This window comes from Anabas testudineus, chromosome 8 (genome assembly GCF_900324465.2).
Source record: "Anabas testudineus chromosome 8, fAnaTes1.2, whole genome shotgun sequence".
Taxonomy (NCBI): Eukaryota; Metazoa; Chordata; class Actinopteri; order Anabantiformes; family Anabantidae; genus Anabas; species Anabas testudineus.
The window spans coordinates 16,249,479-16,276,784 of NC_046617.1; the positions used below are offsets into that span (position 1 = coordinate 16,249,479).

Here is a 27,306-nt window from a genome sequence, read left to right on the forward strand (position 1 = left end):
TAAAGTTTAGATGAAGAGAAGCCAGCAGACATTCAAAACTCCTGTCATCATCTCTGCTGGATCCTGACTTCACTCACCTGAAATGAGAGTCAAGAACAACATACTCTATACAAGTGTCATGGTGATAATGTGGCTGAGTCTGTGACTACAAAGCCTGATATCAGTGAGATATATATGGGTCGGTTGCTCACTTCACTTATTTTTTTCTTGTCACTGTATGCATGTCACATTAATGATCCAGTTTTGAATTCATTGAAAAGTATAAGGTGCATTTCTATTTTTGTAAATATGTAACATCAAAGTGTAAATACATCTTCACTCATCGGATTAAACGTAAAAACATATAAATCTTCTGAAACTTCTTTTTTTTTACCATTTGCCATGTTCAGCACAATCTTCAATTTGTATTTTGTATGCACTGTTTTTGCCACACAGAGATCACATTCACTCCACTGAAAGAAAATTCCTCAGACATCTGTTTTTGCGGGACAACATCTTGTTTTGTGACTGGAGTACTGCTAAATATTTTATGTTTCGGTTTCAACACTCACAGAGCTGGGTTAAGGTTATGATATGAGACTTGTTACTAATAGGTCTTGAAAGAATTCAATCAAGTTTCTACAGATCTCCCTCTACAGGTTTTAGAAGACATGTTGAAAGCAAATGTACTTCAACCCCAGTAGATTGTTGGTGTGTGTGTGTCTGTTGAGTCCTGTTGTGTGGGTATTTGTGCAGCTCTGTCTGTGGTTTGTTTCACTGTGGGGTGACGTGCACAGTAATAAACAGCTGTGTCCTCAGGCTGCAGATTCTGTCCTGTTAGAGTCACTGTTCCAGCAGAAGTGTCTCTGCTGTAACTGAACTTGTTCTTCAAAGCATCATTTTTGTAAAAGCCTCCTCCGCCCCACTGGTGGAAAATCCAGTCCATTGGATTTCCTTCACAATGTCTGATCCAACCTGTTGCATAGCTGTTATCAGTCACAGAATAACCAGAGACCTGACAGGTGATGGTCAAAGACTGTCCAGGCTGCACAACCAGTGAGTCTGGCTGGATGAGATCAATACTGTACACACCTGTGGAAACAGACACCAACATCATTATAAACACTATTCTATGTTTTCAGTTTGTTTATCAGTATGAATCCCCTGAAAGGTCCTCACAGGATCCAGCTGTCAGCAGCAGTATCAGAGCTACAGAGAACATGTTGATGTTGAAGCCGAACTGATGTGAAGTTTCTTTTCCTCCCACTGACACAGAGACACACTCTGTACGTCCTTATAAATAACATTGTTTTGCATGTTGATGAATATTTAAATGCATCTTTTGTGAGAAATAGGAAATTAAACAAACAACTAAACATTAGTTCACAGGATAAGAAAAACTTGCATTTCCTACTGATAGTTGGATGTTTTCCTATGATTAGTAAGTAACTGTCTGTTATTGTGTTTTTGGTTATTTCACCTCAGAGAAACATTGATTCAGACTCAGTGCAATTGTATTATCAATCAAACACGATGGTGCAGTGGTCTCTAATTAAAAAAATATAAAACAATTTTATAATTATTATTCAACAGGTTGTTGGTGGTGTGTTTAAAATAAACAGAGGGTTTGTATATACCTCCCTTATCTGGTTTAAAAAAGGGAACATGCAAAACAAACAGGCCGATACTTTTAAACCAACCAAATGTACTGTGCTGGTGAAGTGGAATTCACATATGTAGTATGTATGTACAATACATGGATACAAGAAAATGTTTACTTTTTTTAATATTGAGAAAAATAAATTCTACTATTCAGTGAATTCTACAGACATTTGTATGTTGTATGTGTATGATGTTAATCTTTATATAGAACATTTCTGTGTGTGGTTCAGTAACATGTTTTGTGTATTTGTACAGGTCTGTCGGTGGTTTGTGTCACAGTGTCTCTAACACGTGCACAGTAATAAACAGCTGTGTCCTCAGGCTGCAGATTCTGTCCTGTTAGAGTCACTGTTCTTGCAGAAGTGTCTCTGCTGAAACTGAATTTGTTCTTCAAAGCATTATTTTGACGAAGACCACTAGTTCCCCACTGGTAGTTAATCCACTCCATTGCTTTTCCTTCATGCTGTCTGATCCAACCTGTTCCATAACTGTCATCAGTCAGAGAATAACCAGAGACCTGACAGGTGATGGTCAAAGACTGTCCAGGCTGCACAACCAGTGAGTCTGTTTGGATGAGATCAATACTGTACACACCTGTGAAAACAGAAATCAACATTATTATCAACACTATTCTATGTTTTCAATGTGTTTATCAGCATGAATCCACCGAAAGTTCCTCACAGGATCCAGCTGTCAGCAGCAGTATCAGAGCTACAGAGAACATGTTGATGTTGAAGCGGAACTGATGTCTGCTCTTCTGTCCTCTCACTCACACTTTACTTCCTTATTAACAACATTTCTTTGCATATTGTTGAATATTCATTTTGACTTACACAAATATTAGTTAACTCATAGGGACCCATAGTGACACGTGTCATCAACACCTTTTTCTTTTTCGCCTGTCTGGAAGCGTAGCATGCAGCATGTTGCGCTGGTTCGTTTCGCTTTTTCAAGTGGAGAATGTATTTTTATTTAGTTCTAGTTAGGGTGTAGTTTACTCCTCTTGATTGGGTGTCACCAACACTTTGAACAATATTTTTCACATGGTTCATTTGGTTTGTTTTATATCCCATAAAATTTTATTTTCATTAGAAATAAAGAAAAAATCATATTTTGGCCACAAATCATTGAGTGATTTGTGAACTAACACTGATACTTCCAAAATACAACTTGACGTTTTATAACGGAATCTGTTCAGGCACAGTAATATGAAATCTTCAGTCTTCAGACTATTCATTTTTAGACATATTTCACTGATGAAGTTGTTTCTAAAGATAGCGAATCTACCCTAGACTGAGTGGGAGAAAACTAGCTGTATGTATCAAAGCAATCTGGAATTCTGGAGGGTTGAGGGTTTCAGATGTTTGTAATACCTTTTGGGTTTTACTATTCAAACATGTTTAAAAAAATATATGTATAAAAATAAAAAACTATGCGTGATGATCATATGCAAATTGTCTGCTGAGTTATCATGTACAGAAAATGTAACAGAATCAGAAAGCACAAAAAAAGCATTTTAATATTTAATGTGAGCATTTCATCTGACTATTAATTTCCTGATCCCTGCAAGCTTGTTCACTGATCATATTAGCTGATACATAAGTGCTTTTGAATGTAATAATATCAGTTACGATTAATTGTCATTGTCGAGAGATGAAATGTTTCTTTCTAAAACTGTGAATGGGAAGAAAGAAAAAGAGCTGATATATTTTTGATTGTTTGCATGACATTGTTGAAGCAATTTTAAAATAAATTCAAAACATGATAACAAGGATTTCAGGGGAGCTCCACTTAATTCAACATCATATCACGATCAGTTGCTTTGATGCACCTTCACCTGCCCCAAATACATTCTCATTGATAATATATGTTTCATTGTCATTGTTTTGAGTATCCAACATGCTTCAGTGACTCTCACCTAAGAGCTCAGTGTTGTTTTTGTACAGCTTTGTCGTCTCTTGTGTCACTGTGACTCTCGTGCACAATAATAAACTGCAGAATCTTCTTGTTTCAGACTTTTTGTCAGTAAATACACCACATTTGTGGAAGTGTCTTTGGTGATGGAAAACTGGCCTTGGAGACTCTGAGCAAATCTAGTGCCAGTTCCATCATCAATGCGTCCGATCCATTCCAGTCCTTTCCCAGGTTTCTGACGAATCCAGTGCAGCCAAGCAAGAGTAAGTCCTTCTACTTTACAGGACAGAGTGACTGATTCTCCAGGTCTGCTGACCACTGGCTCTGAGGAGGTCAGGGACTGACCTTGAGTGACTGAAAGAGACATAAAGTTTAGATGAAGGGAAGCCTGCAGACATACAAAACTCTTGTTATCATCTCTGCTGGATCCTGACTTCACTCACCTGAAATGAAAGTCAAGATCAAGAGACTCTGTACAAGTGTCATGGTGATAATGTGGCTGAGTCTGTGACTACAAAGCCTGATATCAGTGAGATATATATGGGTGGGGATTGTGCATCAGTGTGTGAATTTGCATAGTTTTTTTTTCCCACCTGAGATTTAAAGTGTATAGTGCAGAAAAGTTCAGTTAACTCACACACACATCGACTCCAGGACACCATGTGTGTGTGAGAAGATGTGAAAAACAGTTTGGTGTTTTTTCTTTGTTGAGTCTCTTCATCCAGCTTTTCCCAAATGTGAGAATGAACATCTGATGTCCTTTTGAAAAGATTTTTTTATCAGTCTTACTGGAACTGGAAGACAACTATTTTCACATTATAAGAACAAATAAACAGCAACTCTTTCAGTCATCCATCTGCTTATCAGGACGAACTGTAACTAATTGAACAGATGAAGCTGAAGTCAGTGCATCATATCATTTTCTATCTGATGTAAATATAAATCTCTAAATGAACTCAGGGTTTGAATTCCAGGCAGTACATCAGTGAGATGCACCGATATTTACAGAGGAGAGGTGAAATGTTTACACTAACTGCCCTCTAGTGTTTTGAAGAGAGAATTACAACATTCGGTTTCACTCACATAATGTGACCTGTTCATCTTCATGCTAATCTTTGCTCAGAATGTTTTACTGAGTCACATTTCAGACTTTATGGGTCTCGATAAATGCAGATATGAAATGACGACGTTCCAGAGATGACGAAATGTATAAAAGTTTAATAGCTTCCATATAACGTGACATGAAAACGCTACAATAACTCACAGTTCTCTGTTAAACAACAGGAGTCGACTCATGGCAGCTGATCTTTATCTTGTGGCACGTGATGTTAGTCGAGACGTGAGCTTCTGATGTTTGATGATTATTATTAATATTAATATTATTAATATTATTATTTATAGTTATTATGGTGGTGATAAATAGAGGAAGTAGTTTTTGTATGACTCTCCTGTTACTGTCTCTCACTGTGTCTCTGGCACAGTAATACACTGCTGTGTCCTCAGTCTTCAGACTGTTCATCTGTAGATAGACTTTACTGCTGGAGTCGTCTCTGGAGATGGTGAATCGACCCTGGACTGACTGGGAGTAAGAGATAGGAGTACTATCTGTGTCTATATAAGCGATCCACTCCAGTCCTTTACCAGGAGCCTGTCTGATCCAGCTCCACACACTTCTTCCAAAATTGAATCCAGAAGTTGTGCAGGTGAGTCTGTGGGATTCTCCAGGTCTTTTCACAGCTGGTTCAGACTCGGTTATTGTCTGACCTTCTGCACCAGCTAAAACAAACAGCACAGCCACCAAGAGTGTCATCATTATGTTAGCCATGCTGAGAGTGTGCTAAGACTGTTTTGGAATCTGTTTTAATATAATGCAACCTTGATCCCTGTGAGCATTTGTTCACAGCAGGCTCCTCCTACATCACTGCTTTAAAAGTCAAATTCAACTGTATGAACACTGCATAGCACAGAAATTACAAAGGTATTTGTAACTGATTTGTTTTGGTATACATTTATTTATTAGGATCAAGAAGTAAAAGTATTAATATTGCTATTATTATTATCATTGTATTACAGAAACACATTTACATTATATTGTAATGTTGAGAGTTTAAAATTACCGAATAAAAAAAATGTTTGAGTAATGAATTCATCAAATTTTGATTGTAAACTTCTGTGTATTTACTTCCCATTTGATTTAGATAGTGTAAACACATCTAAATAGGAGAACGTAAATGCTGGTTGGAGATGGTTTTAATATCAAAATATGTTTAATTCACAGAGAAATCGAGAAAAATAACTAAGGAGGAACTGAAACCTGTGTGATGATGTGGAAAACTCTAATCGCTGTAGTGCACAAACTTGTCTGCTAAATAATGCATGAAGGAATGTTTTTATATCACATAGTAACAGAAGGAAAACAGGAATAAGCTTAAGCATGAACGTTAATATTATAATGATAAGCTGTTTTCATTCATTATATATTACATACCCACTTCTCTCCCCTGCATATTAAAAGTAAAAAAAATAAATAAAAGCATTTAATAAAAGCACTTGACCACACAGATGCTTTGCTACTGTTTTTTAAGTGACTTGAAAAAAAACTTTAATGTAATATAAAATAATGTGCTTTGAATAATATAATTTGTGTGTTCATAGTTCATATTTTATTTTCTTCAAGAAAAATAGTCACATGATGTATTTTTTTGTACATAGGATCTTGTACAGCTTCTCAACCAACTTTAGTCACTGTGAGTCTCGAGCACAGTAATAAACAGCAGAATCTTCGGTCTTCAGGCTGCTCATCTGTAGATACAGCTGCTGTTTGCTGTTGTCTCTGGAGATGGTAAACCGGCCTTGGACTGACTGATAGTAGTATTGGCTACTACCACCACCATCAGCTGCAATCCACTCCAGTCCTTTTCCAGGAGCCTGTCTAATCCAGTGCATCCAGTAGCCGCTAAGTGAAAATCCAGAGACTGTACAGGTGAGTCTGTGGGATTCTCCAGGGTTTTTAACCACTGATTCAGATTCTGTCAGAGTCTGAGCATCAACACCTGTCAAGATGAACAACAACATAAGTATTAAGATAGTAACAATATATTAAATGGTGAAAAACTGCAGCAGTATTAATTAAAGGTGTTTTTTTCACCTGCCCAGCAGAGAGTTAAAACCAGCAGTACTATCCTGTAGTCCATCCTGTTAAACTGTTTGTCACCGTCCTTTGTCATCGTCAATGGAGTCAGATAAGTAGACGTGGAAGACATTCTAATTTTGCATTAACTCCTCCTCACAGGAAGGACAGAGTTGGATTTGATCTTTATTTTTGCCCAGTCAAATTAATTGAATGTCTATTTATGTGCAATTTAAAATTAGAATTAGTTAGAAATTGGAAATTTAAATTGAGTCATTTGGCAGACATTTTCATCCAAACTGAAATATAATAGTAATGGATACAAATGAAGCAATAAGTGAATGAATCTAACAACAGGATCGATGTGTTAGCTGCAATATCAAAGTTATTTGCAGCAACAACAAACATGGCTGATGTTGAAGTTGAACTGAGCTCCTTTGTCTTATTTTATTGACTTAAATGTAAATGCTTGTAACCTGTCATAAAAAACACAGAAAAATAACCATTGTTGTTTATACAATAGTCTTTGTTTTATGGTTCGGACATGTTCAGAGGAGGGATAGTGAATATATTGGTAGAAGGATGTTGGAGATGGAGCTGCCAGGCAGGAGGGCAAGAGGACGACCAAAGAGGAGATATATGTCTTAACAGAGGACATGAGGTTGGCTAGTGTGAGAGTAGAAGATGTTCATGATAGAGTGAGATGGAAAAGGATGATTCGCTGTGGAGACCCTTGATGGGAAAAGCCAAAAGAGAAGAAGAAGAAGTCAGTAGTTATTGGGAAATTTATTTCCATGCTTCAGTGACTCTCACCCAGAGCTCAGTGTTGTTTTTCTACAGTTTTTCTTTGTCGTCTCTTGTGTCACTGTGACTCTTTTGCAAAATAATAAACTGCAGAATCTTCTTGTTTCAGACTTTTTGCCAGTAAATACACCACATTTGTGGAAGTGTCTTTGGTGATGGAAAACTGGCCTTGGAGACTCTGGGCAAGTCTAGTGCCAGTTTCATTATCATTGCGTCCGATCCATTCCAGTTCTTTCCCAGGTTTCTGGCGAATCTAAATGAACTCAGGGTTTGAATTCCAGGCAGTACATCAGTGAGATGCACCGATATTTACAGAGGAGAGGTGAATTGTTTACACTAACTGCCCTCTAGTGTTTTGAAGAGAGAATTACAACATTCGGTTTCACTCACATAATGTGACCTGTTCATCTTCATGCTAATCTTTGCTCAGAATGTTTTGCTGAGTCACATTTCAGACTTTATGGGTCTCTATAAATGCAGATATGAAATGACGACGTTCCAGAGATGAAGAAATGTATAAAAGTTTAATAGCTTCCATATAACATGACATAAAAACTCTACAATAACTCACAGTTCTCTGTTAAACAACAGGAGTCGACTCATGGCAGCTGATCTTTATCTTGTGGCACGTGATGTTAGTCGAGACGTGAGCTTCTGATGTTTGATGATTATTATTAATATTATTATTTATAGTTATTATGGTGGTGATAAATAGAGGAAGTAGTTTTTGTATGACTGTCCTGTTACTGTCTCTCACTGTGTCTCCACTGGCACAGTAATACACTGCTGTGTCCTCAGTCTTCAGGCTGTTCATCTGTAGAAAGACTTTACTGCTGGAGTCGTCTCTGGAGATGGTGAATCGACCCTGGACTGACTGGGAGTAAGAGATAGGAGTACTGTCTGTGTGTATAAAAGCGATCCACTCCAGTCCTTCACCAGGTGCCTGTCTGATCCAGCTCCACACATTGCTTCCAAAATTGAATCCAGAAGTTGTGCAGGTGAGTCTGTGGGATTCTCCAGGTCTTTTCACAGCTGGTTCAGACTCGATTATTGTCTGACCTTCTGCACCAGCTAAAACAAACAGCACAACCACCAAGAGTGTCATCATTATGTTAGCCATGCTGAGAGTGTCCTAAGACTGTTTTGGAATCTGTTTTAATAAAATGCAACCTTGATCCCTGTGAGCATTTGTTTACAGCAGGCTCCTCCTACATCACTGCTTTAAAAGTCAAATTCAACTGTATGAACACTGGATTACAGGCTGAGGTAGATTGTGTTTTTCATAATATTTTATTATTACAGAATACAAATTTAGATTATAATTTAATCTTGAGAATTTAAAATTGCTGAATTAAAACATTTTTAAATAATGAATTCATTAGATTTTTATTGTAAGTTTCTGTGTATTTACTTCCTATTTGAGTTAGATATTGTAAACACATTTAAATAGGAGAATGTAAATGGTGGTTGGAGATGTTTTAATAACATAACAATAAATATTTTGTACATAATTATATATTACATATCCCCTTCACTCCCCTGCATATTAAAAGTTAAAAACAAACAAACAAAGCAAAAGCATTTGACAACACAGATCTTCAGCTACTGTTTTCTATGAGGAGCGATTTGAAAAGAAAGTTTGATGTAATAAATACAAGATGCTTATTGAGTTATATAATTTCTTTGTTCATACACTTACATTTCATTTTCTTCATGAAAAATAGTCACATTGACATATTTTTTGTACAGAGGATTTTGTACAGCTTCTCAACCAACTTCAGTCACTGTGAGTCTCGAGCACAGAAATAAACAGCAGTATCTTCAGTCTTCAGGCTGCTCATCTGCAGATACAGCTGCTGTTTGCTGTCGTCTCTGGAGGCAGTAAACCGGCCTTGGACTGACTGAGAGTAGTAGCTGCTGCCACCATTAGTATTCAGAACAATCCACTCCAGTCCTTTTCCAGGAGCCTGTCTGATCCAGTCCATCCAGTGGCTGCTGAGTGAAAATCCAGAGACTGTACAGGTCAGTCTGTGGGATTCTCCAGGGTTTTTAACCACTGGTTCAGATTCTGTCAGAGTCTGAGCATCAACACCTGTCAAGATGAACAACAAGTAAGTACTAAGATACTAACAATATATCAAATGGTTAATAACTGCAGCAGTATTAATTAAAGGTGTTTTTTCACCTACTCAGCAGAGAGTTAAAACCAGCAGTACTGTCCTGTAGTCCATCGTGTTAAACTGTTTGTCACCGTCCTTTGTCATCATCCATGCAGTCAGATAAGTAGTGGAAGACATCTTCATTTTGCATTGACTCCTCCTCACAGGAAGGAACGAGTTGGATTTGATCTTTATTTTTACTCCAGTCAAATGAATTTAATTTTCAATTATACTCTGATCTAAATTAGTGTTTTCTTATAACTTGCAATTTATTATTAGAATGCATTTTCTGTGTTACTAATAACTTTATTACATTTAAATTGACACATTTGGAAGACATGTTTATCCAAACTGAATTTTAATAGTAATGGATACAAAGACAGCAATAAGTAAATGTATCCAACAACAGGATCAATGTCTTAGCTGCAATATCAAAATTATTTACAGCAACAACAAACATGGCTGATGTTGAAGCAGAACTGAGCTTTTCTGTTATATTTTATTGAGTTAAATGTAAATGCTTGTAACCTGTCAATAAAATCCAGAAAAAGAACCATTGTTGTTTATACAATAGTCGATGTTTTATAGTTTATTAATCAGTAATTAATGGGAAATTAATTTCCATGCTTCAGTGACTCTCACCCAGAGCTCAGTGTTGTTTTTCTACAGCTTTGTCGTCTCTTGTGTCACTGTGACTCTTTTGCACAATAATAAACTGCAGAATTTCTTGTTTCAGACTTTTTGCCTGTAAATACACCACATTTGTGGAAGTGTCTTTGGTGATGGAAAACTGGCCTTGGAGACTCTGGGCAAATATAGTGCCAGTTCCATCATCAATGCGTCCGACCCATTCCAGTCCTTTCCCAGGTTTCTGACGAACCCAGTGCAGATAAGCAAGAGCAAGTCCTTCTACTTTACAGGACAGAGTGACTGATTCTCCAGGTCTGCTGACCACTGGCTCTGAGGAGGTCAGAGACTGACCCTGAGTGACTGAAAGAAACATAAAGTTTAGAAGAAGAGAAGCCAGCAGACATTCAAAACTCCTGTTATCATCTCTGCTGGATACCGACTTCACTCACCTGAAATGAAAGTCAAGAACAAGAGACTCTGTACAAGTGTCATGGTGATAATGTGGCTGAGTCTGTGACTACAAAGCCTGATATCAGTGAGATATATATGGGTGGGGATTGTACATCAGTGTGTGAATTTGCATAGTTCTTTTTCCCACCTGAGATTTAAGAAATACAGTCCAGAACTGTAACTAATTGAACAGATGAAGCTGAAGTCAGTGCATCATATCATTTTCTATCTGATGTGAATATAAATCTCTAAATGAATGCAGGGCTTGAGTTCCAGCCTGTTTACACCAGTAGGATGGACTGATATTCATTCAGGAGAGGGAAAAATTTACACTAACTGCCCTCTAGTGTTTTGAAGAGAAAATTACAACATTCAGTTTCACTCACATATTGTGACCTGTTCATTTTCATGCTAATCTCTGCTCAGACTGTTTTACTGAGTCACATTTCAGAGTGGCTCATGGCAGCTGATCTTTATCTTGTGAGAAGATAAAGAGAAGTGATGAAGCTTCTGATGTTTTTTAACTGTCAATGCTTGTCTAGAAAAGTTTTTTTCAAGTCTTTATTATTATTATTATTGTTATTATTATAAGTTGGTGTACTAGAAATAGTATGTTTGTTGTTTCTAGTGATGTATTAGAATTATTATTAGTATTATTATTTATAGTTTTCATGGTGTTGATAAATTGTTGTAAATAAAGGAAGTAGTTTTTGTATGACTCTCCTGTTACTGTCTCTCACTGTGTCTCTTCTGGCACAGTAATACACGGCTGTGTCCTCAGTCTTCAGACTGTTCATCTGTAGAAAGACTTTACTGCTGGAGTCGTCTCTGGAGATGGTGAATCGACCCTGGACTGACTGGGAGTAAAAGATAGGAGTACTGGCTGTGTGTATAAAATCGATCCACTCCAGTCCTTTACCAGGAGCCTGTCTGATCCAGCTCGACACATTGCTTCCAAAATTGAATCCAGAAGTTGTGCAGGTGAGTCTGTGGGATTCTCCAGGTCTTTTCACAGCTGGTTCAGACTCGGTTATTGTCTGACTTTCTGCACCAGCTAAAACAAACAGCACAGCCACCAAGAGTGTCATCATTATGTTAGCCATGCTGAGAGTGTCCTATGACTGTTTTGGAATCCGTTTTAATATAATGCAACCTTGATCCCCGTGAGCATTTGTTTACAGCAGGCTCCTCCTACATCACTGCTTTAAAAGTCAAATTCAACTGTATGAACACTGGATTACAGGCTGAGGTAGAAGTGTTTTTCTTAATATTTTATTATTACAGAAACACATTTACATTACATTTTAATCTTGAGATTTTAGACTTGTTGAATTAAAACAGTTTGATTGTAAGCTTCTGTGTATTTACTTCCTATTTGATTTAGAAACACCGATCTAAATAGGAGAATGTAAAAGGAATGCAAGCGATTCTTTCATACATTAACAATTTAGATTTGTGATGTGTTGATTGTTTATCCGGTGGCAGGTAAAAGTAAGTGAACTACTTGCATTTTTCTGATATTCTACAAAAAATGAGTCCCAAATATCAACAAATACATTATTCCTGAGCTGATAAAACACAGTCATGATCTATCATGACTTTCCTGAAACATACAGTGCTAGTGGAGAAAGTAACAGCCGCTGTGTTTTAATAAATGGTTGAAACACATTATGCAGCAATAAGATCAAATGTTTCCTGTAGCTCTGGATTCGACATGCACAATGCATGGGAGGAATATTGAACCATTCTTCCTCACAGAACTGCTTCAGTTCAGCCATATTCCTATGGTGTACAGTATGAACGGCTCTCTTAAGGTCTGTCTGGTCCACTCCAAAAGACAAATTTGTGTCGCTGAACCCATTCTGTGGCAGATTTATTCTGATGTTTGGACTTAGTGTTATTCTACATTACTGGACAGATCACATTTCATGAACAATTTATGCAGAAAAGCATTAAATTCCTCATTTCTCTTAATTTTTTCTTGCCACTGTTTGTATGTCACATTAATGATTCAGTAGTATAAGGTGTATTTCTACTTTTTTGTAAATGTGTAACATCAAAGTGTAAATACATATTTACTCATCAGATTGCACTTAAAAATATTAAAATCTGCTCCATTGTGTTTTTTTAAACTGTTTAAAACAGCTGAATTTTCACAATATAGTTCCGTTTGCATTTTGTATGGACTTTTACAGTATTTTGCCACACAGAGGTCACCTTCACCCCACTGATAGAAATTTCATCTGACATCTTTTTTTACAGTACAACATCTTGTTTTGTGACTGGAGTACTGCTAAATATTAATTGTTTCGATTTCAGCACTCACCGAGCTCTGTTAAGGTTATTATATGAGACTTGTTACTAATGGGTATTAAAATAATTCAATCAAGTTTGTACAGATCTCCCTCTACAGGTTTTAGAAGATATGTAGAAAGCAAAGGTACTTCAACCCCAGTAGAGTGTTGGTGTGTGTGTGTCTGTTGAGTCCTGTTATGTGGGTATTTGTGCAGCTCTGTCGGTGGTTTGTGTCACTGTGCCACCGTACACAGTAATAAACAGCTGTGTCCTCAGGCTGCAGATTCTGTCCTTTTAGAGTCACTGTTCTTGCAGAAGTGTCTCTGATGTGACTGAACTTGTTCTTCAGAGCATCATTTTGACGAAGAGTACCACTTCCATACTGGTGGGTAATCCAGTCCATTTGTTTTCTTTCACGCTGTCTGATCCAACCTGTTCCATAGCTGGTATCAGTGAGTGAATAACCAGACACCTGACAGGTGATGGTCAAAGACTGTCCAGGCTGCACAACCAGTGAGTCTGGCTGGATGAGATCAATACTGTACACACCTGTGGAAACAGAAATCAACATTATTTCCTTCATCTAATTATTCACTGTTTCTAATGTATTTGTTAGTGTGAATCCACTGAAGGTTCCTCACAGGATCCAGCTGTCAGCAGCAGTATCAGAGCTACAGAGAACATGTTGATGTTGAAGCTGAACTGATGTCTGCTCTTCTGTCCTCTCACTCACACACAGACTCACACTTTACTTTCTTATTAACAACATTTATTTGCATATTGTTGGATATTTAAATTTCTGTTCTGTCAAGAATGTGAAGTAACACTAAACTCACTGTTCTTAACTACACCCACTGAATTACACAGGTATACAATCTACGCATCAGCACATTCAGTAGTTAAATCCCTCTAAGGGAAGTGTTGATCTTCTTATTTCTGCTGATTCATACATTTGACTCTCTGATGAGAAACGTGTCCAGTCTTCAAATTGATAACCTCAGGTGAACTGGCATGGTGCTATTGTGGGATTGAGTTTTGCAGTCAACGTCTTTTTTGTTTTAATTTCTTAATTTACAATGTTGTTGCCACTGTCCTTTTTTTTCTTTTGGTTTGTTTTGTGTTGTGTTAGAGGACAAGTCACTGTCAGCAGGCAGAGACCCCTTCATCAGCCCTAAGATCAACTTTTTATTTAGGACTAACAATAATTTAACTTTGATTTTATAGTTTGCAGGGAAATTTAACCTGCATGTTTTAAGTTTTTGTTGGTTGTTGGTTGTGTTTTTATTTCTGATTTGTTATTGAATTTTGTAGATTTGACAACTTTTTATCAACAGAAATAATAAAAAAATGATTAAATATAATGTTAATTTGATTGCTCTCATGTCTCTTTATACAGCTGCAGTTTTACCTTTTTACTCTGTTGTGAACTTGTTGCCTTTAGCGTTGGTTTAGTATTAAGCAGGATGTTATTTACAGAACAATATTTACAAAAGAGTCTAATGCTTGCACAATTGAATCATATAATATTAGGCCAATAATAGGCTGTACATACTGTATAAATGTTTTTATTCAGTTTTTCAGTCACCTCAGTAAGCTCTTTGCTCTTTTCTGAGAAAATGATCATCACAATATATCTTTTTCATTACTGTATATATGTGACGTTTTGTAACCAATTTTTTTTCCTATTCACATTCTTCACTAAAGCAAATACCTTTTTAGAGATAAATCATTTCTATGCTATCACATGATGTTTGGGGCGTTAAAGAATTATTTAATTTTTCATTCATCCTGCAAGAACTGAGAGCGTACAGTATTTCATGGAAATTAATGGGACTCTGATGACGTCTGTAGGATTTTGTACAGCTGCACACACAACTTCAGTCACTGTGACTCTCGAGCACAATAATAAACAGCAGAATCTTCACTTTTCAGACTGTTCATCTGCAGATACAGCTGCTGTTTGCTGTTGTCTCTGGAGGCAGTAAACCGGCCTTGGACTGACTGAGAGTAGTAGTTGCTGCCACCATTAGTATTCAGAACAATCCACTCCAGTCCTTTTCCAGGAGCCTGTCTGACCCAGTGCATCCAGTAGCTGCTGAGTGAAAACTGTACAGGTCAGTGTGTGTGAATCTCCAGGTCTTTTAACCACTGGTTCAGATTCTGTTAGAGTCTGAGCATCAACACCTGTAAAAATAACGGAAATAATCAGTTTCTCTGAGACAGTGATGTTTTGAAGACAACTTCAACTCTGTCACAGTCTTCACCTGCCCAGCAGAGCGTAAACAGCAACAGTCCTGTCCTGTAGTCCATCATGTTAAACTGTGTGTCCACTGTTCTCTGTCATCCTCTATGCAGAAAGATATATAGAGGTGGAAGACATCTGAGTTTTGCATTGACTCCTCCTCAGAGGGAGGATGGAGTTGACTTTTGATTATTTTTGAACAGCATGCACATTTAGATAATGAGATAAGATGAAAAATAATAAAATTGTGAGTGTGTCTTCATAGGTTGAATATAATTCAATTAAATTTTGTGGATAGTGCCAAACCACAACAGAAGTCATCTTAAGGCACTTTACAGTATAAGGTTTAAGACCTCACAGAGTGTAATTATATACAGAACCCAACAATTCAATTTGAGCAGCACTAGGCAGCAGCGGAGAGGAAAAACTCCTTTTAGAGGAAGAACCTGCAGCAGAACCAGGCTCAGGGTCGGTTGTAGTTCTTTTTTTCATTCCTGCTGTTTATACTGTAACTGTTTTGTAGACAGGGTTATGGCTATTTGAATAGGTGAACTGCTACTAAATGAACAGATGAAGCTGAAGTCACTGCATCAAACCATTTTCTATCTGATGTGAATATAAATCTCTGGATCATTCCAGGGTTTGAGTGTCAGTCAGTTTGCCTTATGAGTTGAAAAGTTATTCACAGAGCAGAAACACTTCCTGTATACTAACTGGCCTCTAGTGTTTTAAAGAGAACAATGCAACACATTGTGTCATATATTCACACTTTGTGAACTGACAACTTAGCTGAGTCTGATTATGCACCTGCAGATGGATCAAGAACATTTATGTATAGTGTATTGTGCAGGTACAAGATGGAAATTTTGCATCAGTGTGTGAATTTGCATTTTGATTCATCCAAGGCTTTAGAGGTACAGCTCAGAGAAGTATAGAGACTTCAAACCTAAAGTTTAGTCTGACCAGTCTTTTGAACTGTCTTATAAACAGAGGAATATACAAAATGTTGTTCTGTCTAAGTTGTTTATGCTGATAAAGAAATAAAATAATAATAATAACAAATTGAGGGTTTTTAGATATTACATAATCTCACATTACAGTTCATCTGTGTACACGTCAGTGTTAACAGTCCAGAAAACATGATGTTTTTGAAAGTGAAAAGCAGAGCAAATGTGTTTCTTTAAGCTCAGATGTTTTGGTAACCAGTCCTATTATGCCTTTTAAGAGTTTGGTGGTGAGGAGAAGAGTGAACTCTGGTCTCATACACTTCTAATATTGATTTCAGGGTCTATCATGACAATAAAGTTGAGTGATGTAGTATTTTTGTACAGCTGCTCAGCCAGCTTCAGTCACTGTGACTCTCGAGCACAGTAATAAACAGCAGAATCTTCAGTCTTCAGACTGTTCATCTGCAGATACAGCTGCTGTTTGCTGTTGTCTCTGGAGATGGTAAAACGGCCTTGGACTGACTGAGAGTAGTACTTGCTACTACCACTGCCACTGCTGATAAATGCGATCCACTCCAGTCCTTTTCCAGGAGCCTGTCGGACCCAGCCCATCCAGTGATCACTGAATGTGAATCCAGATGTTGTACAGGTCAGTGTATGTGTATCTCCAGGTTTTTTAACTACAGGTTCAGACTGAGTGAGAATCTGACAATCAACACCTGATAAGAATACAAAGAAAAGCAAATCAATACAGTACATGCATTAAAGTAGAGACAGTGATAAATAAAATTTAATTAAATTCTTCACCTGCCCAGAAGAATAAAAGCAGCAGTGTTGGCTTAAAGTCCATCATGCTGAACTGTGTGCAGACTGATCTGTGTCGTCCTCTCTGCAGTCACATAAGTAGAAGTGAAAAGTGTGTTTTGCATTGACTCCTCCTCACAGGTAGAACAGGACTACAGCAGATTGAACTTCTCTCAGCTATTGTTTTGTTAATCTAATTATACTTTTTAACTATGTACTATTGAACTTTTTGTAACCTACCTACTGTCTTTACGAGTTAACTTCAGGTTGTTCAGGTTGAGTTGAATAGTTAATTTGTCATTATAGTAGCTCTGAAAATGTAAAACAAACTTAAGTGAACTTGAGGAAAATAAGCTGAAGCTATAACTCCTTGTCATTTCGGAGCAATTTACTTTCCTTTTACATTTGCATTTTAAATATGATATGGATTTGTTATATCTTTTCATTTCTAATATCAGGCAGCAGAAATCAGGAGGTGAAGTGAAACAGGCCATGAATCTGATTCAACATTATCCTTTACACTTACGATCTTTCTGTCACACACACACACACATGCACACCCCTACATGACTGATTACACTGATTACTGTGCATAATTATGTTTTCAGTTGTTTTGGTATTTTGCATTTATTGCAATAAATTACTCAATTTGCTTTCAGTCTGTGCCTTGTGATGGTTTTGAGCCATCCAAAAAGTTGTGACAGGCTGTTTTCCAGTAACTGGACTTAGCTAGGAGACTTCTTAAAAGATTTGGGTGATTTATCCTTTTTCTCACCCAGACATGAACTGATTTGCCACATCTCGACTAAAACTACTGTATTTGGTTTTTATAAATGATTAATATCCACTGCTGTAGGAAACTTTTAAAAATAACTTAATTGTTATTATAATCTAGATTTTTTTAACTACCTGAAAAGAGCACATCAAATATTTGAGGTACAACTATAGGTGCCTGATGACTACTGTAGGATTTTTGTACTGCTGCACAGTCAAAGTCACTCACTGTGACTCTCGCGCACAGTAATAAACAGCAGAATCTTCAGTTTTCAGATTGTTCATCTGCAGATACACCTGCTGTTTATTGTCGTCTCTGGAGACAGTAAACCGGCCTTGGACTGACTGAGGGTAGTAGTGGGTACTACCACTACCAAAAATTACAGTAGAAATCCATTCCAGTCCTTTTCCAGGAGCCTGTCTGATCCAGCTCATCCAGTAGCTGCCGAGTGAAAATCCAGAGACTGTACAGGTCAGTGTGTGTGAATCTCCAGCTCTTTTAACCACTGGTTCAGATTCTGTCAGAGTCTGAGCATCAGCACCTGTAAAAATAATAAATAATCAGTTTCTCTGAGACAGTGATGTTTTAAAGACAACTTCAAGTCTTTCACAATCTTCACCTGCCCAGCAGAGAGTAAACAGCAACAGTCCTGTCCTGTAGTCCATCATGTTAAACTGTGTGTCCACTGTTCTCTGTCGTCCTCTTTACAGTGACATTAGTAGAGGTGGAAGACTTTTGGGTTTTGCATTAACTCCTCCTCACAGAGAGGAACTACAGTAAATTGAATTTCCCTCAGGTATTGATTTGGTCATCTAATGATACTTAGATGATCAAATCAATAGTTCAAAAGTTCAAAACAATAATATTTCTTTAAATTGGCAATTTACATTTCGTGACTCACACTACAACATGTTAGCAAACACCTGTCAAGAATGAAGACAGTAGAAACATTGCTTATGTGACCCCGTCTGTAGAATAGTTTTTGTATGTATACGTGTACATACTGTATGTACTGAGGCAGTGAGGCCTTTAAAACTGTCAATATAGGTGGTCAAACAAACAAACAAAGGAAATGCATAAATGTATAATGAAAATAACCATAATAAAAAGAAACTTGTCAAGGTCACATGGAAATCTGTGGAATGGTAATGAAATGGTGATCATCAGTCAGTTTACACATACTGTAAAGGTATTTTAGTTCAAAATTAATTAGTTATTTTGTCGAGTCTAGCAAGTACAGAAAATAAAAGCAAGACAGCATGATTTCAAAAGGAGAGGAATAGTTTTTTAAGATAGTTTGATAGTTTGACTGTGGAAAGGCAGAAGGTAAATATGGAGAGAAAGCTGGTTTCACCTGATAGCTATGAAAGAATTATGGAAAAAAAAACTAAGGAAATGAATCATGTGACAAGCATGTAGGATCATGACCAGCGGGTGGATTAAGTCTTAAGACTTAAGATGATGAAGGCCTTTTGAAAAACACATTGTGTATGTGATCTTGCACAGGATACTATCTGGAAACATATTTTCATTTTCCTGAGTCTAACAAGTGAATGAAAATTTTGTTTACTTAAATCAGTGACATTTCTTAAATATTCCTCACAAACTAAACATAAATCAAACAAGTCGTCTGAAATCCTCAGTGTTCTGTCAACAGAATGTATTTATTAAGAATATTGTGTCTTGAAATGGGAGAACACCAGATCTGCACAAAACTGGTCTAAACAAACCATTTTATTGAGGATGTGATAACAATAGTTAACCACTGTTAATGTTATCTTGTATTTTTCTAATATTCCTCCTTTTTGTACTGTATTACTTCCTCTTGTGTCACTGTGTCTCTCGAGCACAGTAATAAACAGCAGAATCTTCAGTCTTCAGGCTGTTCATCTGCAGATACACCTGTTTTTTGCTGTTGTCTCTGGAGATGGTAAAACGGCCTTTGACTGACTGAGAGTAGTAGATGTAGCTACTGCCACTGCTGATGTAAGCAACCCACTCCAGTCCTTTTCCAGGGGCCTGTCTGATCCAAGCACAATGTATATCACTACTGAACCCTGAATATGTGCAGGTCAGTGTGTGGGATTCTCCAGGTGTTTTAACCACTGGTTCAGACTCAGTCAGTGTTTGACCTTCAGTACCTACAGAAAATAAAAACAGCTCATTACAATACCTGATGTAATGTGGCCAAACTTTCTTAATATGTTTGAAAGAAAAAACTATTATCCTTACCAGACAAGTTAAATAACAGGAGGAGAACAACAAAACAATCATATCTGATCATTGTGAAAGTCAACTGTCTCATCTACTGTGTGCCTTTGAGTGATTAAGCTTCTGTACTTCAATCTGTATTTAAACAGACGTAGAAGATGTCGGAGTTTTGCATTGACCCCTCCTCCTCAAAAAGAAACACACCATATTTCACAAAGATCATTGTACATTTTCAGAAATGTAGAATCCCTCCATATGTAAATAGTTTCCTCTTTTTTATTTAAACTCATTGGAGTCATTCATACATCATATTCTCTCTTTATTTTTATAAATTTTAGTACAAACTTTATGTTATCTGTTGACACAAATAATCACGTGGTTCCATTTTTGTTTCAATCAGTGTCTTCTCCTATGAAGTCATACATGTGTTTATCAGTGTGTTCCAGTTTCATTTATTTGTTTATTTAAACATGTTCAGGTGTACTATACAGTTACTCAAGGTTAATAGAATGTAGTGCTTAAATGTAATTTAGTTATGAAGTGTACATGACAGAAGTTTTTGGGGGAGATTCAATTATTTTTAGATGATGATCTTTCTGAAGCAGTTTCTCAGCTGAAGTCATTGATTTATATGTTTACATTTTTATTTAGTTTCCACTGTGTCAATGTGTACAGTACAGTACAATTGTCAGCTTCATACTATTTAATGGTACAGAAGTTGTAGCTGTTAAATTTTAAAACACTGTTGACTTCTTTTATTTTACATTTCACCTTTTATTTGATTGAAATTATCAACCATAATCTCGCAAGTCACAGACTTCTGTTAAGTGGTGAAAAACCATTTGTGGTCTGAGGGCTCCTCCTCTGGTGGATTCATGTTACAACTGTTCAGACACTGAGGGGTTTTTGTTCAGCTCTACTGATGGTTTGTGTTACTGTGGGTCTCTGGCACAGTAATACACAGCAGAGTCTTCAGGCTGCATATTCTGTCCATTTAGAGTCACTGTGTTACTGGAAGAGTCTTAATCAACACTGAACTTGTTCTTCAGTGAATCCTTGACAGTGCTGTCACTACTAATCCACTCCAGTCCTTTCCCTGCAGGTTGTCTGATCCAAGCTGTGACATAGCTGCTCACAGAATAAGAGACCTGACAGGTGATGGTCAGACTTTGACCTGGCTGCACAGTCACAGAGGCTGGCTGTGTCAGCTGTTCACACTTCACACCTGTTTAAAAACAAACATATTTATTGACAAATGAAGTTACATTTTAGTCGACTGTGATAATTTACTAGTACAGGGACTCACAGATTCCAGCAGCCAACAGCCACAGCAGAGTCACAGAGAACATGATTTATGTTGAAGCTGAAGAAAAACGAGGATCTAATCCTCTTTGTCACATGAAGTATTTATAACTGAGTCATAAGGATAACGACTGAGTTTGCATAGAGACACGTTAGCTGGAGACCACAAGGGTCCATTTGGAGCTTTATTATTGGTGCAGCAGTTCCCTTAAAAAAATAATTCTCCTGACACTGATCATGTCTTTTCCACCAATTAGTTAACAATGACATCAGTAATACAAAACATTTAGTAGTCTAATTTGATATGCATGACACCTTAGTTTCACTTTTTGGTCATGCGGTTTGATCAATGCCTGTCAGAATTTTATACATGGACTTTTATAAAACTTTACAAAATGTATTAACTCATAACTATATAACTACGGGACGGCTATATCAAGATTTCAATATTTCTGTTTTTTGTTGTAGGATGTAGTTGTTAGCAAGAGGGACCCGGGTTTGACTCCATGGGTCGGCCTATTTAGTGGAGTTTGCATGTCCACCCCATGTTTGTGTGGATTTTGTCTGGGTAGTCTGGCATCCTTCTATCTTTTTAAGAATAAGCGTGAATATTTGTCTCTGTATGTCAACCATGTGATCAGTTGGCGACCTGTCCAGATTGTACCACGCCTTTCAACCAATGACAGCTGGTATAGGCTCCATTACTCCTGAGCCTCTTAAGAGAACAGGCGCTTTGGATTATGGATGTTTTTTTTTTGTTTGTTTTATTTTTTATTTAGTTGATAATTATATATATATATATATATATATATATATATATTTCATTTTCAATAATAAACAACAATAAAAACTGCTAAATCTGCTTAATCAAAAATATGAGAGGTGCTTGTGATAAGGAATGTGCTGTAGGATTTTGTACAGCTGCTTGACCAACGTCAGTAATAAACAGCAGAATCTTCAGTCTTCAGGCTGCTTATCTGCAGATACAGCTGGTTTCTGCTGTTTGCTCTGGAGATGGTAAACCGGCCTTTAACTGACTGAGAATAGAAGATCCTATCACTGTCATACTCAATAGTTGCAACCCACTCCAGTGCTTTTCCAGGGGCCTATCTGATCCAGGCCATCCAAGAGCTACTAAAGTCAAAATCAGAGGCTGTACAGGTCAACATGTGGGATTCTCCAGACTTTTTAACCACTGGTTCAGATTCTGTCAGAGTCTGACCATCAACACCTGTTAAAACAAAACAAACAAAAATAAATATATATATATATTTTATGTTATGATCACTGACATGTAACTATTTAAATTCAAGATCAGTGAAATGCTTCACCTGCCCAGCAGATAGTTAAAAACAGCAGTCCTGTCCTACAGTCCATCATGTTAAATTGTGTGTGTCCACTGTTCTCTGTCATCCACTCTGCGGACAGATAAGTAGAGGAAGACAAGTGTGATTTGCATCATCTCCTCACTCTGAGAAGATAAGGAAATAACAGAGTGCATCAATCTTTACAATGCATGACATAATATACAGAATATGATCAAATAGATGAGGTTCATCTGGTTAAACTGGGAAAGAATGACCGTGAAGTGTTTGTCTGATATGTTTATTTGTGTAATTTGCTGTTTAAGTTTTTAAGTTTTAAAATAAGATTTATTGTCATCTCACCATATAATGCAATTAAACACTAATATTATTGAACTGTGGACAAAAATATGGTTTGGACCAGTGAACATGACATTAAAAACTCAGTAATAATGTTTCACAGTAGAAGGAATTTTTAACTTTTAACTTTTACTGAGAAATGTGAAATCGTGGCAATGAAAAAAAAAGCCTTCATGAGTTCTTTACTCATTCTTTATGAGTAATATTTATTGCATTTTGTTATGTTGTTATTGACACTTTTCATTAAGTTGTGTTCAAGTTTAATCTGTATTTGATCTAATGTCAGACTGACTTGGAAGAAATGTAGTTTGTTGTCTTGTTATTATCCACACATACATATATGACAGAAGATACCAGAAGATAAATGGTGGTTCATTATGAATCACTCTCCTAAACAGAAAACAGACATTTATGACAACTTCACAACAACATGCATTGTACTGCACTTTTAAGTTGCTTTGGATAAAAGTATCTGCCAAATCATTGAATATAAATGTAAATGTATAGAAACTTTGAGCTCCCAAAAGAAAACAGCTGCTCAGGAAATGAAACTCTTGATCATTTGTGAAACGAAATAAACAAGTTGATTTTTCTTCCTGTACTGGATGAATGTTCAGTTGTGTTTGGGTGGCAGAAAGCCTACAGCATTAAAAGCCCAACAAAAAGCAATTTTATGAAAAACTTTGATGTGAACTTTTTTAACTACTGGTTCAGATTCTGTCAGGTCTGACCATCAACACCTGTCAAGACAAACACAAAAACCTAAGAAGGCAAAAAGTTAAGATCAGTGAACTAGACTGCAAAAGAAGAATTATGGACTATGAGAAATCTAGAGAGACTTAAAGGATCCAGCTGCTAACAGCAGCAGAGTCACAGTGAACATCATGTGAGCCTCTGATTCTCTTTAGCCTCCACTGATGACTTCTGACATTTTTACAGGGGTGTTAGAAGAATGATTATAAGTTTGGGAAAGGATATGACAAATGATGATCATGTGGCTGTGGCTCAGCCTGGAGCTAAATCAAGAGATGTGGTTATTATAGTTTCTTATATTGTTTTATTTTATTTTATTGTTGTCATAAAAAGCATTTCAAAGCTTAAAGTTACTTGTTAATGAAGCCTGATAATTCACAGTCATGCAGTTAAACAAGTGTCAACTGTGTTTAAATTTAGGATCAAGCTGAAATATTATTTATTTATGTTTGTTTAGACTGCAGCTAAATAATTATGTAATTTATGAATGTCCTTAAAACCTATAGAGTTGTGAGTATTTAAACTCAAATTATGTTTAGCCTGTACAGCTACTGTTCTGCCACTTTATGTTTGTCTGCTCAAACGTTCATTTTAAACATATGTTCTGATAAATATTTGTATTGCAATATACTCTACTGTACAATTTTGTACAGCTGCTAGACAGACTTCAGTCACTGTGACTCTCGAGCACAATAATAAACAGCAGAATCTTCAGTCTTCAAACTGTTCATCTGCAGATACAGCTGCTGTTTGCTGTTGTCTCTGGAGATGGTAAAACGGCCTTGAACTGATGGAGAATAGGATTTGCTGGTGCCACTACCACGATCATGCCAGGCAACCCACTCCAGTCCTTTTCCAGGAGCTTGTCTGACCCAGTGCAGCCAGTAGCTGCTGAATGTGAATCCAGAGACTGTACAGGTCAGTGTGTGGGATTCTCCAGGGTTTTTAACCACTGGTTCAGATTCTGTCAGAGTCTGACCATCAACACCTGCCAAGACAAGAAAAGCAAAACATCACATGCAGCAAACTTACAGCAGAAGACATTATTATTATTTTTTATTATATTATCAAACTAAAGAGTCACAGGTTTCACCTATCCAGCAGATAGTGAAAAGCATCAGTCTTGTCTTAAAATCCATGATGTTAAACTGTGTGTCCACTGTTCTGTCATCCCATCTGCAGTCAGATAAATAGAGGTGGAGGGAGGTGGAAGACATTTAAAGTTTTGCATTTACTCCACCTCACAGGAAGGAAACTGCAGACATTTGAGGAAACTGCGAAATGAACGTCCATTAGTCAGTCACAGTGATTCAGCTGCTTTCACACAGTAATAAACATCTATCCATCCATTAAATTAACAGCTTTTCCTTTTAATGTTTTCAGGGAAACTGGTGGAGTCAATCCCAGCTGTTAGTGGGTGAGAGGCGGGGTACACCATGGACAGGGTGCCAGTCTACCTTGGGGCTTCACAATTTACTCTAACACTGATTGTGTCGCTCTAGAGTTGTGAATCTTTCCTTTTTGTTTCTATTTCAAGTTGAACAATTCATCACACTTGACACTAGTTGGGATCACTTTACTGGCTGAGTCTCAAATACTCACTGCTCTTGTAAACCATTTACATCCAAGCAGTAATTATTCAGTGGGAGGCTCTCACCTGTTTGCTTAGTTAAATCCAGTTGGTGACTTCTATTTTTCTTTTTTTCTTTTTTTATGGACGGGCAGTGTACATCTCAGATTAAACATTTGCATAAACGATTTGTCTGCACAATTATTTTACAATACTTTACTGACTATCTTGATTATTTCTATAATTAACCTATCAGCCACTCACATCTCTGTCCAAAACATTTTATTGCAAGTTATATTGAAATAATATTCTTCTTTGAAAATATTGTCTTGGGAAGTGGACACCTTTAAAAGCCCAACAAATACAATTTTATGAAAAACATCAACAGAACAAAGCTCTATCTCAATGACAGCTGGGATAACCTTTTAATTTATTTAAATTGTCTTGAGCTCTGAGGACATATGATAACTGTGGTCTATTATTCCAGTAAGGCTGCAATGGAGGATCTTGTACAGCTTCTCTAACAACTTCAGTCACTGTGAGTGTCGAGCACAGTAATAAACAGCAGAATCTTCAGTCTTCATACTGCTCATCTGCAGATACATCTGCTGTTTGCTGTTGTCTCTAGAGATGGTAAAACGACCTTGGACTGACTGAGAGTATCGAGTGGTAGAACCACTAGGATTACTGACAAATGCAACCCACTCCAGTCCTTTTCCAGGAGCCTGTCTGATCCAGTGCATTGCATAGTTACTGAATGTGAATCCAGAGGCTGTACAGGTCAATCTGTGGGATTCTCCAGGCTTTTTAACCACTGGTTCAGATTCTGTCAGAGTCTGAGCATCAACACCTGTTAAGACAAAGACAAAAAACTAAGAAAGGAATAGAAAACGGAAATGTGACAAATTAAGATCAGTGAAAATCATCACCTCCCCAGCAGATAGTGAAAAGCAGCAGTACTGTCCTATAATTCATCATGTTAGACTGTGTGTCCACTGGTCTTTGTCTTCATCTCAGCAAACAGATATGTAGAGGTGGGAAACGTATTTTGCATGGACTCCTCCTCACAGTAAGAATAGTGCTGGGGTGGACTTGGACTTGGACATTTGTAACCATTAATCTTGAATTGTGTAACTCTAAATTTTTAATTTAGATATTTGATATCAAATGAGGAAATTAAAATTGTGCTTTAAAATCCCCCAAAGTTAGAAACTGCAAGAATATAAAGCTCAAACAATAAATTTAAGATTTGCAACATTTTGCAGACAAATCTGTTTCAATAGATGTCAGTTTACTAAAACAAAATAGTTGTAGTAGTAGTAGTTGTTCCTGCTTCATAACTGTGTTAATCAATATTAATAATTAGTTTTGATGATAACACTAACTTAAGCTGGTCTAATGTGAGCTGCTTTATTCCAGTCCTCAGAGCGCATCTCTAAAAAAACATCAAATAAATAAAGCCAGGCCCATTTTCTCTTCTTGTCACATTGTGTGAACCTTTCAATTACAAGAACATCTTGTAAGATTTAACATAAAGTAAGATATAATTCACCAAATGTATTTTCACAAATGCTGTAACATGAAACTCACCTGAAAATTAATGTTTGAGAATTTCTTTAATTTTTTATGAACAGATGTTACCACATGAATTTGTGCTAAACTGGTTTCTCATTTGAATGTGCAGAAATGACTGTGTCACAAACCAAGAAGTAAAGAAGATGCAACATGTTTTTCTCTCTAAACATCAGTAGTGGTCTGAGGGCTCCTCCTCTGGTGGATTCATGTCAAGTGTTTAAGCACTGAGGGGTTTTTGTTCAGCTCTGCTGATGGTTATTATATTGTGTGGCTGGCTCTCTGGCACAGTAATACACAGCAGAGTCTTCAGGCTGCAGATTTTGTCCACTTAGAGTCACTGTGTTACTGGAAGAGTCTAAGTTGACGCTGAACTTGTTCTTTAGTGAGTCTTTGATGCTTGTGTCTCTACTAATCCACTCCAGTCCTTTCCCTGCAGGCTG

General features: G+C 37.0%; 1 protein-coding gene and 1 pseudogene across 1 annotated transcript in view; both read right to left on the bottom strand.

The window, feature by feature from the left end:
• Positions 1 to 27,306, bottom strand: part of LOC113149229 — a 251,219-nt gene that overhangs the window by 221,395 nt on the left and 2,518 nt on the right. The gene's annotated exons all lie outside the window — the stretch shown is intronic.
• On the bottom strand, positions 20,935 to 21,371 carry LOC113151960 (annotated as a pseudogene).